This window comes from Leuciscus leuciscus, assembly GCF_965113295.1.
Source record: "Leuciscus leuciscus genome assembly, chromosome: 25".
NCBI classification, from domain to species: Eukaryota; Metazoa; Chordata; class Actinopteri; order Cypriniformes; family Leuciscidae; genus Leuciscus; species Leuciscus leuciscus.
The window spans coordinates 26,337,469-26,349,968 of NC_138724.1; the positions used below are offsets into that span (position 1 = coordinate 26,337,469).

Here is a 12,500-nt window from a genome sequence, read left to right on the forward strand (position 1 = left end):
TCTCTCACACTCTCTCTCTCTATCTCTCACTCTCTCTCTCACTCTCTCTCTCTCTCTCTCTCTCTCATTGAGAGCTTTACCTTCCCCTCCCTCCGTTCTCACATTGTACTCTCTCTCTCTCTTTCTCCTTCTCTCTCCATTTGGAGCTCCTGGATTCACTGGTGAGGTCTTCAGCTTTGGCTCTTCTCTGGTTTTTGACGGACACATCCAGGACCCCTGCAGGATCAGGATGAACTCCACATTAATGGCCATCCAGCGAGCTGAAAAAGAGTTTGAGGAGCAACAAAAGACAAACTGACAGATAGAAAGAGAGAGAGAGAGAGAGCGCAAGGAGGAGGACAGAAGGGATTTCTTTCTGAGGGATTCCCCTCGCAGGGAAACGGAGGTGAGTGGCGACTGCTGTTTCTGATAAAGAAGGAAAGCAACTAGTATTTCCCACATGTGGGGGACGGATCGCTCCGTTTAATTCTGTTGAGAATGAAGAGAGATGCCAGACTTCAGGTGGACTCCATTATCTGGCGTCTTTCTTGTCACTTTTGATTATGACTTTGTGATCTGATGAGAGAACAGACGCACATTAGTGTGTTAATGCCGAAAAACTGAGATTTTGGTCTGTTTTCTAAAAATTTCTAATTACTAAAAAGTAATATGGAATTATCATGATCTTTTGGATGGTAATTTGAAGGTTCTTACATTTTACTATGGTAATAGCATGATTTGGATACAATAGCATGGAAATACCTCCGTTAGAAAAAGTACTGTGGCAGTACCATGGTAAGGTGATGGCGTTAGATGTTATGGTACTTTATGTATGATATTTACAGAGTAATTAATAGTGCTTGTTTTTAGATATGGCATCATGATAATACCACGGTTTTCGGGGCATATTATCCATGTTTGTTTGTTTTGATACAGCACCATGTAAAAGTACTGCGTTTGTACCATGGTATGTCAGATGGTAATACAATGCAACTTTGAAATGTAATGTGATACTAAAATGCATGTACCATGATATTTGCATGATACCTCCAAGAATACTATGGTAGTAAATGGTAATTTTTGGTACGTTTTTTACATGGTATTATTGTTTTGGACATTACCATGATCTTATTTCCATGGTATATGAATATGATAGATGATAATCATTTAACACCATATATATATATACACACACACACATACGTCTTTTTTTTTTTTTACGTTAATATATATATTTTTTAAATTGACAGAAATAAAAATAATATTAGGTATAGAATATATAATAAAATATACAAATGTGGGTGAAAAAACTGTCTTTTGGACAATTGTTTTGCCAGTAACACCACTTTTTGGGTTTCTCAGAGAACCATACGTACTAACAGGAATATGGTAATCTTTATAAAAGTGTTTATGGTATTACCATCTGATACCACCAATGCACCATGGTACCACCACAGTAAAAGGTTTTCCTTCCCTCAAATCACTCGAGTTATTTTGAAGCTTAAAGGTGTTTCAGAATTACACTCAACTGGCAGCAGAGTGAAGCTGGTAACTTAGAAACAGGCATGTCTGAGCGCTCACACACACACACACACACAGGGGGATGGGGGCGGTGGGTGTCTTCCATGGAAATAAAAGCAGAATCCATGTGTTCCACCACGATGGTGTGTGAGAAGTGGTAATGATGGTCTTTACACTGAGAAGTGTGTGTGTGTGTGTGTGTGATTGCTTGCATGTGCAAATGTGCATTAAAAATCAAAAGAACACAGTGTATTATCAGAATAAATCGTGTTCCTGAGCGAAACTGTACAATCAGTCCATGAGAGCTTGTGTTCATTACTACTCAAAGCCAGAGGTTTGCTCGTTCAGACAGAAACGGTTTGATGAATAATTAATCGTATATTAGAGCGTTTACATCAATAAAAGATTACAACAGGCCGAAAACAAACATCATAGTACTCCGATGATACCGCCCGCCCAATAAATGATCCATAAACCTATAAGAATTAATGCACATCATCTGAGTGTGTGTGTGTGTGTGTGTGTGTGTGTGAGAGAGAGAGAGAGAGAGAGAGAGAGAGTCTGGAATAGTTGTTTTCTCCGGCAAATTTTGTGATGTAATTAGTGCCAAAGTTTTCATCAACTTCTCAGCATGAGTCTTGTGTGCTGATGGACGGCAATTTATTAGCTTTTAATTAAGAACAAAACAACACAGTGGGAATCCCAAAACACACACACACACACACGCACACACTGATAGATTCAGAGCACACATGCCTCATAATTACACAGGTAATAGTTGTCATTGCTATCAGTGCGCAAAATAAAATAAAATTCTCATCCTTCACAAATACTTGAACCGTTTCCATGTTTTTAGCGTAAAAGCATAACGCATCACAAAAGACAACAATATACTGAAAGTGTGTATTCAGAAGTACAATAACTCTAATTGATTTTAAATGGAATAATGTTTCGCATTAGAAACAATCAGACAGTTCTGTCATTGCTCACCCTTATGTCATTCCAAACCATGTGGAAAATATCACTAAATATAGTTTGTCAGCAGCATCTGGTCTATTATCTATAATTTATTATCAGAGCAAGAAAAGAGGAAAGTCGGAGTGTATATATGCACACAAAAGGATCATACCTCCTCCTTCAGCTAAGCTCAGTTACTGTCCATTTAGCAGATGCTTTTATCATCTACTGTAAAGTGTCTTACAGGACACTAAGTGCAGGGACGGTCCCAATGGAGATGTTAAGAGTTAAGAGCTCTGAAGTGAGAGAAACTGGAGATTATAACTCCCCTCTACCTGAGGCCAAACACTATTCAGTCTCTTTAATGGTGCTTTACACCACTTTCGGTCCAGCAAATAACCTTCTTCAAACCAAGAAGCATTTTTCACTGTATCGGACTCTATAGAGCTTCTGTAGCGCCGTCTCTTCCCAGCGCTGTTCTCGTTGTGTTCGGGCTTCCGGTTTGTATTTCCACAGCATGAAGGCAAGATCTTTCGGGTTTATGAATGAACCGCTCGTTTTAAAATCTTCCAGGAATACTGGCATATGTTATCATGTCTGCTTCAATCATTACAATGCTCATGATGCGACGACATCGAAATATACAGAGATACTGCAAAAACTGAAGTTCAAGATTTTAAAGATGGCTGTGAGTGTGTTTCTCTGGCGCATTAGGTCTAAATGAATAAATTAAAAAACAAACAACAATATAAAAAAAAGAAAAATTTATATTGCATATCTATAAATATATTTTATTTGTTTTGCATTATTTTTTTTTTTGGTTCTGTAACCAAATGTAATACTACGTTTTAATTTTAATTTGTTTTTCTGTAATATAAAAACTATTACAAAAACCCATATAAGTATTACAATAAATAATATAAGTAATACAAAATATGTAAAATAAATAAAACAAAAAGCATAATATTTAATTTATTTTATATAATGTTTCTGTTATAAAAATTTACATTATAAGTAGTCAGACAGACGGATAGATATAGTAGTATCTTGCAGCAAAAAACGTACAAAAATGTCTTGCTACAAGTAATTAACAATAATTAAAATTAATAATATATTTTAATAATATACAATTATTATAATTTTTTAAATACAAATATATTTTATATAAAATGTATTACGTATTATTCTCTAAACATGCTAGAAAAAGGTCATATATTTGTTTCTGCAAAAATGTAAGTGAAAATATGTAAATCTAACAATATTTTTAGTACTGAAACATAATACAAAAAAAATGGTTTAAGAAAAATGTATAACAACTCCCAGTCAGATAAACATATAATGAGCCAAAATCATAGGAATTCATTAATCTCTGCCAAACTTAAAAATGCAGAGCTGAATTGATGACATCATCAAGGACCTAATAGAATGTTCCGTTCCATTTAGAACCCACAGCTTTGGCTCTAATAGCAAGAGATAATAAATAACAAACACACACATACAGAAGCCTGTGTGAGTCAGTCTCTCAGACACCAGTCGACACTTCAGCCAATCAAAACAGTCGCACAACATCATCATTCAGAATCATTGAACGATCGCATTTCCAGTCTAAACAGACCTTCTGGAGTCAAATGTTTTCCACAGAGAGAGAGAGAGAGAGAGAGAGAAAAGAAAGTGCTATTGTTGATTAGTTGAAATGAGAGGATTTTAGTTGGAGTGTCTATGACCTTCCAGACTGACATCTGTCTCGACCTACAGTGCCGCCAGCACCTTTAATAATTTATGAATCATTAATGAAGCACAAAACCCCCTGAAGTTCTTCATCCTGAATATGCATTAGAAAACCATTAGAAGCCATTCATATCATTCTGATTTGAGCTGTCGTGTATTTCTTCTCCGTGAGGGAACACAGGCCTCTTAAACAATCAGCATCCATTATGTAGCGGTCCACAGCTAATGCTGAGATGGTTTTCAGATCAGATATCCTGGCTCCTGCTGAACGTCACATTATCTTGATTACCGGCAACAGAAACACATTCTCAGCTGCACAATCCAGCCAGGAAATTGATTTGCATCAACATTTCAGCGCCATCATCTCATTGTTTCCTGTAAGTTCTGAAAGCGAGAGAAGCTCAGGTTTAATGGCTGTTTGTCTTGACCACTTATCAGTCGGCTTCCTACTAAAAGCATTGTTGATGCATTATGGGAAATGTTTCTCTAATAGTCAACCTTCCATTTGCAAGACCCTTAATTACGGCGTTGCAGCTAATTGTTTCCTCTCTGATGGGCGGTGACGGACAACACAAAGACCTCAGAGCAGTTTATCATCAGAACCACGGCTAGAAACATATTATTATCCTCCAGCAGACCTGAGTTCAGAGAGAGAGCACAGATTCAGTGGAAACGTGTCAAGGCCCATGTCATTAAAGGAATATTCTGGGTCAGGCCATTTTACATGCTCTTTAAAGGCAGAAATGTGAAGCTTGTGCTTGCATGGATTTCTATTGGTTGTTTGTTATTGCTCATACTTAGAGTTAGTGATTTAAACAAACATGAACCCTAAGCATTAAACTAAATACCACAAATAATAGCTGGATGAGTGGAGGTGAGGTGGACTGGGCTTTCACGAGGCAAACTGCTGGGGAGAAAATCAGTCAAACCAACCAGAACATCATAGAAACCACCTAGTAATGGCTTAGCAACCACCAGAATATTATACAAACTAACAAGTAGCAGTCTGGTAACAACCTAGACACCCTAGAAACCACTAACTAACCACTATATCCAATAAGCCAGCTCATAATGGCATACTAATCACCAAAACACTCTAGAAAAGGTCTAACAATCACCAGAACACCATAGAAACCACTTAGCAACAGCCTAACAACCACCAGGACACCCTATAAACCACTTAGTAACGCCCTGACAACCACCAGAACACTATAGAAACAACTTAACAGCAGCCTAACAACCACCAGGACACCCTAGAAACCACTTAGTAACGGCCTCATAACCACCAGAACACAATAGAAACAACTTAGCAACAGCCTAACAACCACCAGGATAGAAACATAGAAACCACTTAGCAACAGCCCAACGCCCACCAGAACACCATAGAAACCACTTAGTAACGGCCTGACAACCACCAGAACACAATAGAAACAACTTAGCAACAGCCTAACAACCACCAGGATAGAAACATAGAAACCACTTAGCAACAGCCCAACGCCCACCAGAACACCATAGAAACCACTTAGTAACGGCCTGACAACCACCAGAACACAATAGAAACAACTTAACAACAGCCTAACAACCACCAGGACACCCTAGAAACCACCTAGCAATGTGCTAAAATCACCTCAGCACATCTGTCTAACTGAATGACTCTCTTTATAAAATAAAACGCAACATATGCTTTATCATTGTTCGAAAACCATTCCCCAAAAAATGATATGTACATCCAGACACTTACACTCAAACGACTCTAAAAATAGCCACAATACATCTGGACTACTTTTATGGTATGGGTTAGCCAGAGGGTGCTATATTTTTAAAGAAAGAGAAGCTGGGACTTTCTTTCATGGAAAACAAAATAAGTTATTTTGAAGAAAGTGAAACATATTTGGAACAACATGAGAGGGAATAAAATGATGACAGAATCTGAATTTTCCTTGGGTAAAGTATCCTTTTAATTTGGATTAAAATAGATTAAAGTACTCATAAAACAATTAGAGCGCAACTGTACCCTTGCTGGAATAATTAAAGCCATATTTAAGGATGAGAGAACAGTTTCTGTGGAAATAACAAAGAAATATCAACAAACACACAACATGTGTGGTGCAGTTGTTCAAAATGACCTAGACTTAATTAAAGATGCACAAATTCAATTTAAGAGTCACACGCCATCTAATCTGTGATCATTATACATAAACGCTAAATTATTTTGACTCCCACATTCTGTTTCAAACCCCTCCATCACAAAGACCTGCTCTCCAGAGCATCTCTACTCAGTGATGGGTTCATATCCCCGGTCATTACTGAATTAGAGAGGGGAGATGAGGGTTTTCACACCATCACAAGCCTTGTTAACACAGGGTGAATAATCGGTTTTTAATGCTTAACCATTAATAGCTGTGAATCGCATGTACACACAAACACAGACAGAGCCGTTTATTTGCACATGCTCTGTTGTAGTACCCAATTCATTTATAAGCAATGGCTATATACTCTTCCTTTGATGAATTACTGCTCCCATGACCATTAGAATAAAATTGTTTACTGCCTACTTTCTGTGGATGTTAACATTAATTGTGCCAGGCAAAAGAGTTTAATAAATAAGCCTAAACTAAGTTCTAACAAACCTAATTTACATAAAAAAGGGCTAAAAAGAATGACAAATTACATCATTTTACATGATGTGCAGCAAAAACTAAAAAAATAAGCAAATAAATGACAGAAAACAAGCAAATAAATAAGTTAACAAGCAAAAAAGTAAACATTATTAAACAAGTAAATAAAATAAATAGCAAAAAGCAAAAATAAGCAGATAAATATGTAAATAAGCAAAAATAAATAAGCAAATAAGCAAAAGAAGTAAACAGCAAAAAGCAAAACAATAAGCAGATAAATAAGCAAATTATCTAAATAAACAACAAAATGCAAATAAACAGATACATAAGTAAATAGGCTAAATAAATAAGCACATAAGTAAATAAGCAAATAAGCAAAATAAATAAGCACATAAATAAGTAAATAGGCTAAATAAATAAACAAGTAAATAAATAAATTAAGCAAATAAGCAAAATAAATAAAAAGTGCAACGGTTGAATCCAATACTACAAAGTACTGTGGTAATTTTTCTAAGCATTCAAAAAATTCGAATTAATATATGCAGATTCTAACAGATCCCAGAATGTAAATGAAAAATAAAGTACACATTGGCTTGCGATTTATTTCCAAGATAATTCTTCCTAAAAGTTCATTTTTTCCCTAAAAAAGTTTTGGATTCACTGCACACCAGTGTTTTCTTTTTATAACGTTAAAGTGAAACTGTCATGTCGAATATCAATCCCACAGGGCCTGTCCAGCTGTGTGTCACTGGGTCTCAGCTATTTAGAGCCGCAGTCAGGAAATACTGCAACTAAACAAACCAAACAAACAGAAGCGGACAAAACCGCAGCTGGGGGCAAAGCTCCGCGCAGTTTCAGATAAGGAGAGAGCGAGTCCATCATATCTGTGATCCCTTGAGCCTCTCTCGTTCTGTTTTTGTGTGTGTGATGATGACTGTTAGATAGACTCTAAACCCGTCTGAATCCCCTGTTGAGACTAAAGCAGAACCACAGGTGCGCTGTTAAACATAAACTGCTTTTAGTTGTAGAGCAAAGACAATGTGTTCCAGATTTAGAGCAAATTGGTTTTTTTTAAATAGCATTTTACGAGTTCCGGCAAAGCATCTATCTCTAGAATATTCCTTACAATTTGAATATTCCTCAAAACTACCCAGTAATGACCTGACAATCACCAGAACACCCTAGAAACCACTTAGTAACGGCCATACATCCACCAAGACACCCTAGAAACCACTTAGTAATGGCCTAACAACCACCAGAACACCCTAGAAACCACTTAGTAACGGCCATACATCCACCAAGACACCCTAGAAACCACTTAGTAATGGCCTAACAACCACCAGAACACCCTAGAAACCACTTAGTAACGGCCATACATCCACCAAGACACCCTAGAAACCACTTAGTAATGGCCTAACAACCACCAAGACACCCTAGAAACCACTTAGTAACGGCCTAACAACCACCAGAACACCCTAGAAACCACTTAGTAATGGCCATACATCCACCAAGACACCCTAGAAACCACTTAGTAACGGCCTAACAACCACCAGAACACCCTAGAAACCACTTAGGAACGGCCTAACAACCACCAGAACACCCTAGAAACCACTTAGTAACGGCCTAACAACCACCAGAACACCCTAGAAACCACTTAGTAACGGCCATACATCCACAAAAGACACCCTAGAAACCACTTAGTAATGGCCTAACAACCACCAGAACACCCTAGAAACCACTTAGTAACGGCCTAACAACCACCACAACACCCTAGAAACCACTTAGTAATGGCCATACATCCACCAAGACACCCTAGAAACCACTTAGTAATGGCCTAACAACCACCAAGACACCCTAGAAACCACTTAGTAACGGCCATACATCCACCAAGACACCCTAGAAACCACTTAGTAACGGCCTAACAACCACCAGAACACCCTAGAAACCACTTAGTAACAGCCATACATCCACCAAGACACCCTAGAAACCACTTAGTAACAGCCTAACAACCACCAAGACACCCTAGAAACCACTTAGTAACGGCCGTACATCCACCAGGACACCCTAGAAACCACTTAGTAACGGCCTAACAACCACCAGAACACCCTAGAAACCACTTAGTAACGGCCATACATCCACCAAGACATCCACCATCCATCGCATCTCAAATGTTGGTTTGATCTTTCTGAAATGCCTGAGCCAAAGTCTGCCATCAGAATGATTTGGTTTAATTCCCTCACAAGCGTCTCACACGATTGTGTTCACAGTGGCTTCCCCGATTCCAGCAACTTCCACTTTTGTTTCGGATATTTTGCGCCAATTTCCCAGGTAGTGATGATTTTGTTTTCTTGAACATGCACATGGGATGGAAACGGTGCTTTATTCACAAATTATTTATGCGATATTCCTATTTTGGCATAAGATATATTCCCAACTTTGGATGGAAACATCTCCGACTCCGATTCGAACATGTAAGGCTGAACATCGCTACTGAAAATTAATATTTTAGCTGCGTGAGATTCTTCAGTTTTGTTGCTGCCGGAGTATTCGAAGGCTCCGCCCCCTTCTGGAAAGGGGGTGGGGAGCAGCAGCTCATTTGCATTTAAAGGGACACACACACAAAAAGACGTGTTTTTGCTCACACCCAAATAGGGGAAAATTTGACAAGCTACAATAAATGATCTGTGGGGTATTTTGAGCAGAAACTTCACAGACACACTCTGGGGACACCAGAGACTTGTATTACATCTTGTGAAAAGGGGCATAATAGGTCCCCTTTAAATTCTGTCTATTAACACATTAAATAAACCCAGATTATACAGTAGTATTTGATGCTAGAGACATTCTCACTCTCTAAAAGACATTTTCGGCTTCAAAACGAATGACTAATAGCATTGCAAAAGAAAGGTTCCTTATTCCAGAATGGCATTTTCACTTTATAAATTGCAGGAGTTCTCAGGGTCTGGGTAGGGAACACCGAATCCTCTTACAGGAGCAGATAATAGCTTGCGTTTTCTCCCACAGTGAGCTCTGTCTGACTGGCTCTGGAGGAAGTGCAATACGACGCCGCTCCTGCATTATGTTGTGGAATAATACTCTCTCGGATCCCTGGCATGTAATAAATTCCACCTATTAAACGCAGCTGGCTCTTGTTAGAAATCTCTCCACTGTACGACTGCTTCCGTCACATAATGACACAGAAGATTCTCTAGGTTCAATTCTAGAGATGGGGAGGCGTTCGAAATGCAAAGGGTGACGAGGGGAAAAGGAAGCTCAAAGCAAAAAGAAATTGTGCACTTCGTTTTATTAAAGTTGGATAGCAAACTTTGAGATCAACCTGTGGATGATATCGGTTGCTATTGGAAACCTCTCGCTCGCTCACATGGGGAATAAATGTTGCAAAACAAGTCGTGCGGCTTACAGTATGAGCCAGATATGCACAAGTTCCCTTGGCCTTTGGAAAGTACCCCATGCCAGTCTCTCGGTATGGTGAAGGGTATGTGATGATGTGGGGCTATTTTAATTCCAAAGGCCAAGGGAACTTTATCAGGATGCATAGTATCCTGGATCCATGAAATAACTGGCCTTTAAAAATAAAAATCTGCCTGTCTCTATGGGAATTTAACATAGGGGTGTCCTGACTTATGCACCCTGTATTTTAAGGAAGAACATTTATTTATTTACAATACATTATTCATTCACAAAGAAAATTGGTTTCCTTAAAGGTTGGAGTTTTCCTCCTTTTTTTTAATTAAGGCATTATGATCAATTTCCAAAAGATGATTTTGTATTCCTCTTTTTAGTCAACTTTAGCATGGATGTGTTCACTTATGCTAAGCCCTGTATATACTGTATACATATTTATATTATGTATAAATATCAATATTTTATAAATAATTTTTTTTTTCTTAAATGTGTACATGTGTGTGTATTTATATAAAATAATTATGCACAGTACACACATATATTATATAAATACAAACTTTTATTTTGGATGCAATTAATCGCGATTAATCATTACCCAGCACTAAAAACAAAAACAAACATGCAGATAAATGAGCAAATATGCATGTAGAAAAGTTAATCATTTTTTTGCACTGAAATAACACACTAGTGCAACTGTTTTATTTATACCTCTTCTCTCCTAAACCCCGCCTTGCACAGACACCCCGATGACACCAGACCCTGTCACTCAAAATGATTGACAGACAAAGAGCGCATCACAGCATGACTCTAAACAGCGTCCCACAGTCAGATTTTCGGCTCTTCACAGAGCCTCGGGCAGACACACAGACAGCGGGGAAATCTCCGGACGCCTACTTCCAGTCGTTTTATGAATGTTATTCCATTTTAAAAACTTTAAGACATGCCAAGCACTGACTGCGAGTGAAAATACCTCTGGTGAGTAAATAAAACTTACTGACCAGCTGGATAGTCATGCACAGCCAGACTTTTGACTAAAGGCGAGACTTATTCTTGCCAAAAACCACCATCTCTGACAGGAAGTGATCACCTGACTGACATATAACTGTTTAGGTGCATTTGTGGAGGAAGAAACTCACTCAATACAATACAAAAGTTTGTAGTTACAGTACAAAAGTTACAGTAAAAACAGTAATATTGTGAAATATTATTAAAATTTTAATAATGTTTTCTATTTGAATATATTTTAAAATGTAATTTATTCCTGTGATCAAAGCTGAATTTTCAGCATCATTACTCCAGTCTTCAGTCAGTGTCACATGATCATTCAGAAATCATTCTAATATGATGATTTGATGATCAAGAAACATTTCTGATTATTATCAATGTTGGAAACAGTTGTGCTGCTTCATATTTTTGTGGAAACCTTGATACACTACTATTAAAAAGTTTGGGGTAAGAACAATCAAATAAAAAAATATATAATACTTTTATTCCGCAAGGATGCATTAAATTGATCAAAAGTGGGAGTAAAGACATTTATAATGTTGTAAAAGATTTCTATTAAAAAATACTTTATATTCATCAAAGAATCATGAAATAATGTATCACAGTTTCCACAAAAAATATTAAGCTGTTAATAAGGTAATTGAGTGCTAACAATAATTGATAATAATCGTGCAGCGAATCATCATATTAGAATGATTTCTGAAGGATCATGTGACACTGAAGACTGGAGTAATGATGCTGAAAATTCAGCTTTGATCACAGGAATAAATTACATTTTAACATATCTTTAAACAGAAAACAGTTGTTTAAATTCTAAAAATATTTCACAATATTAACGCTTGCACTGTAATTGTAATCAAATAAATTCTTCTTTCAAAAACATTATAAAATCATAATTATTCCAAACTTTTGTCCAGCACTGCATGTCATGCCAATGTTTGCAAAGAAATTAGAATAAATACTGACCATTTCACAGACAGGAAAAGCAGGAAATACAGTTCTGCTCATGAATATCTCACTGTCTTATTACCAAGTGTCTCAAAACTGTCTTTGAAATGCAAAAGAAAAACCCTGTGCACCTGTTGAAGATTGCCATCCGGGATGGAGGCTTTTCACAAACGCTTTCTAGCTTTCCTGTGCAATATAGATCAGACGAGACTGTGGGCGGCTCGTGGGCATGAGATCCCAGGCTGAGACTCGCTGGCTGGTAACGTTTTAAGGAATTGAACCATAATATATGGTTCAAATTGCAACAGAAGAACAACA

The 12,500-nt window shown here is 37.5% G+C and overlaps 1 protein-coding gene across 1 annotated transcript in view; it reads left to right on the forward strand.

Annotated features, from left to right (window-relative positions):
- The first annotated feature begins 129 nt into the window (after positions 1–129).
- Positions 130–12,500, forward strand: part of shisal1b (shisa like 1b) — a 54,447-nt gene continuing 42,076 nt past the window's right edge. Inside the window, exon 1 of the mRNA XM_082159150.1 lies at positions 130–385. The gene's annotated coding sequence lies outside the window, so the exon portion shown is untranslated. The remainder of the gene's footprint in view (positions 386–12,500) is intronic.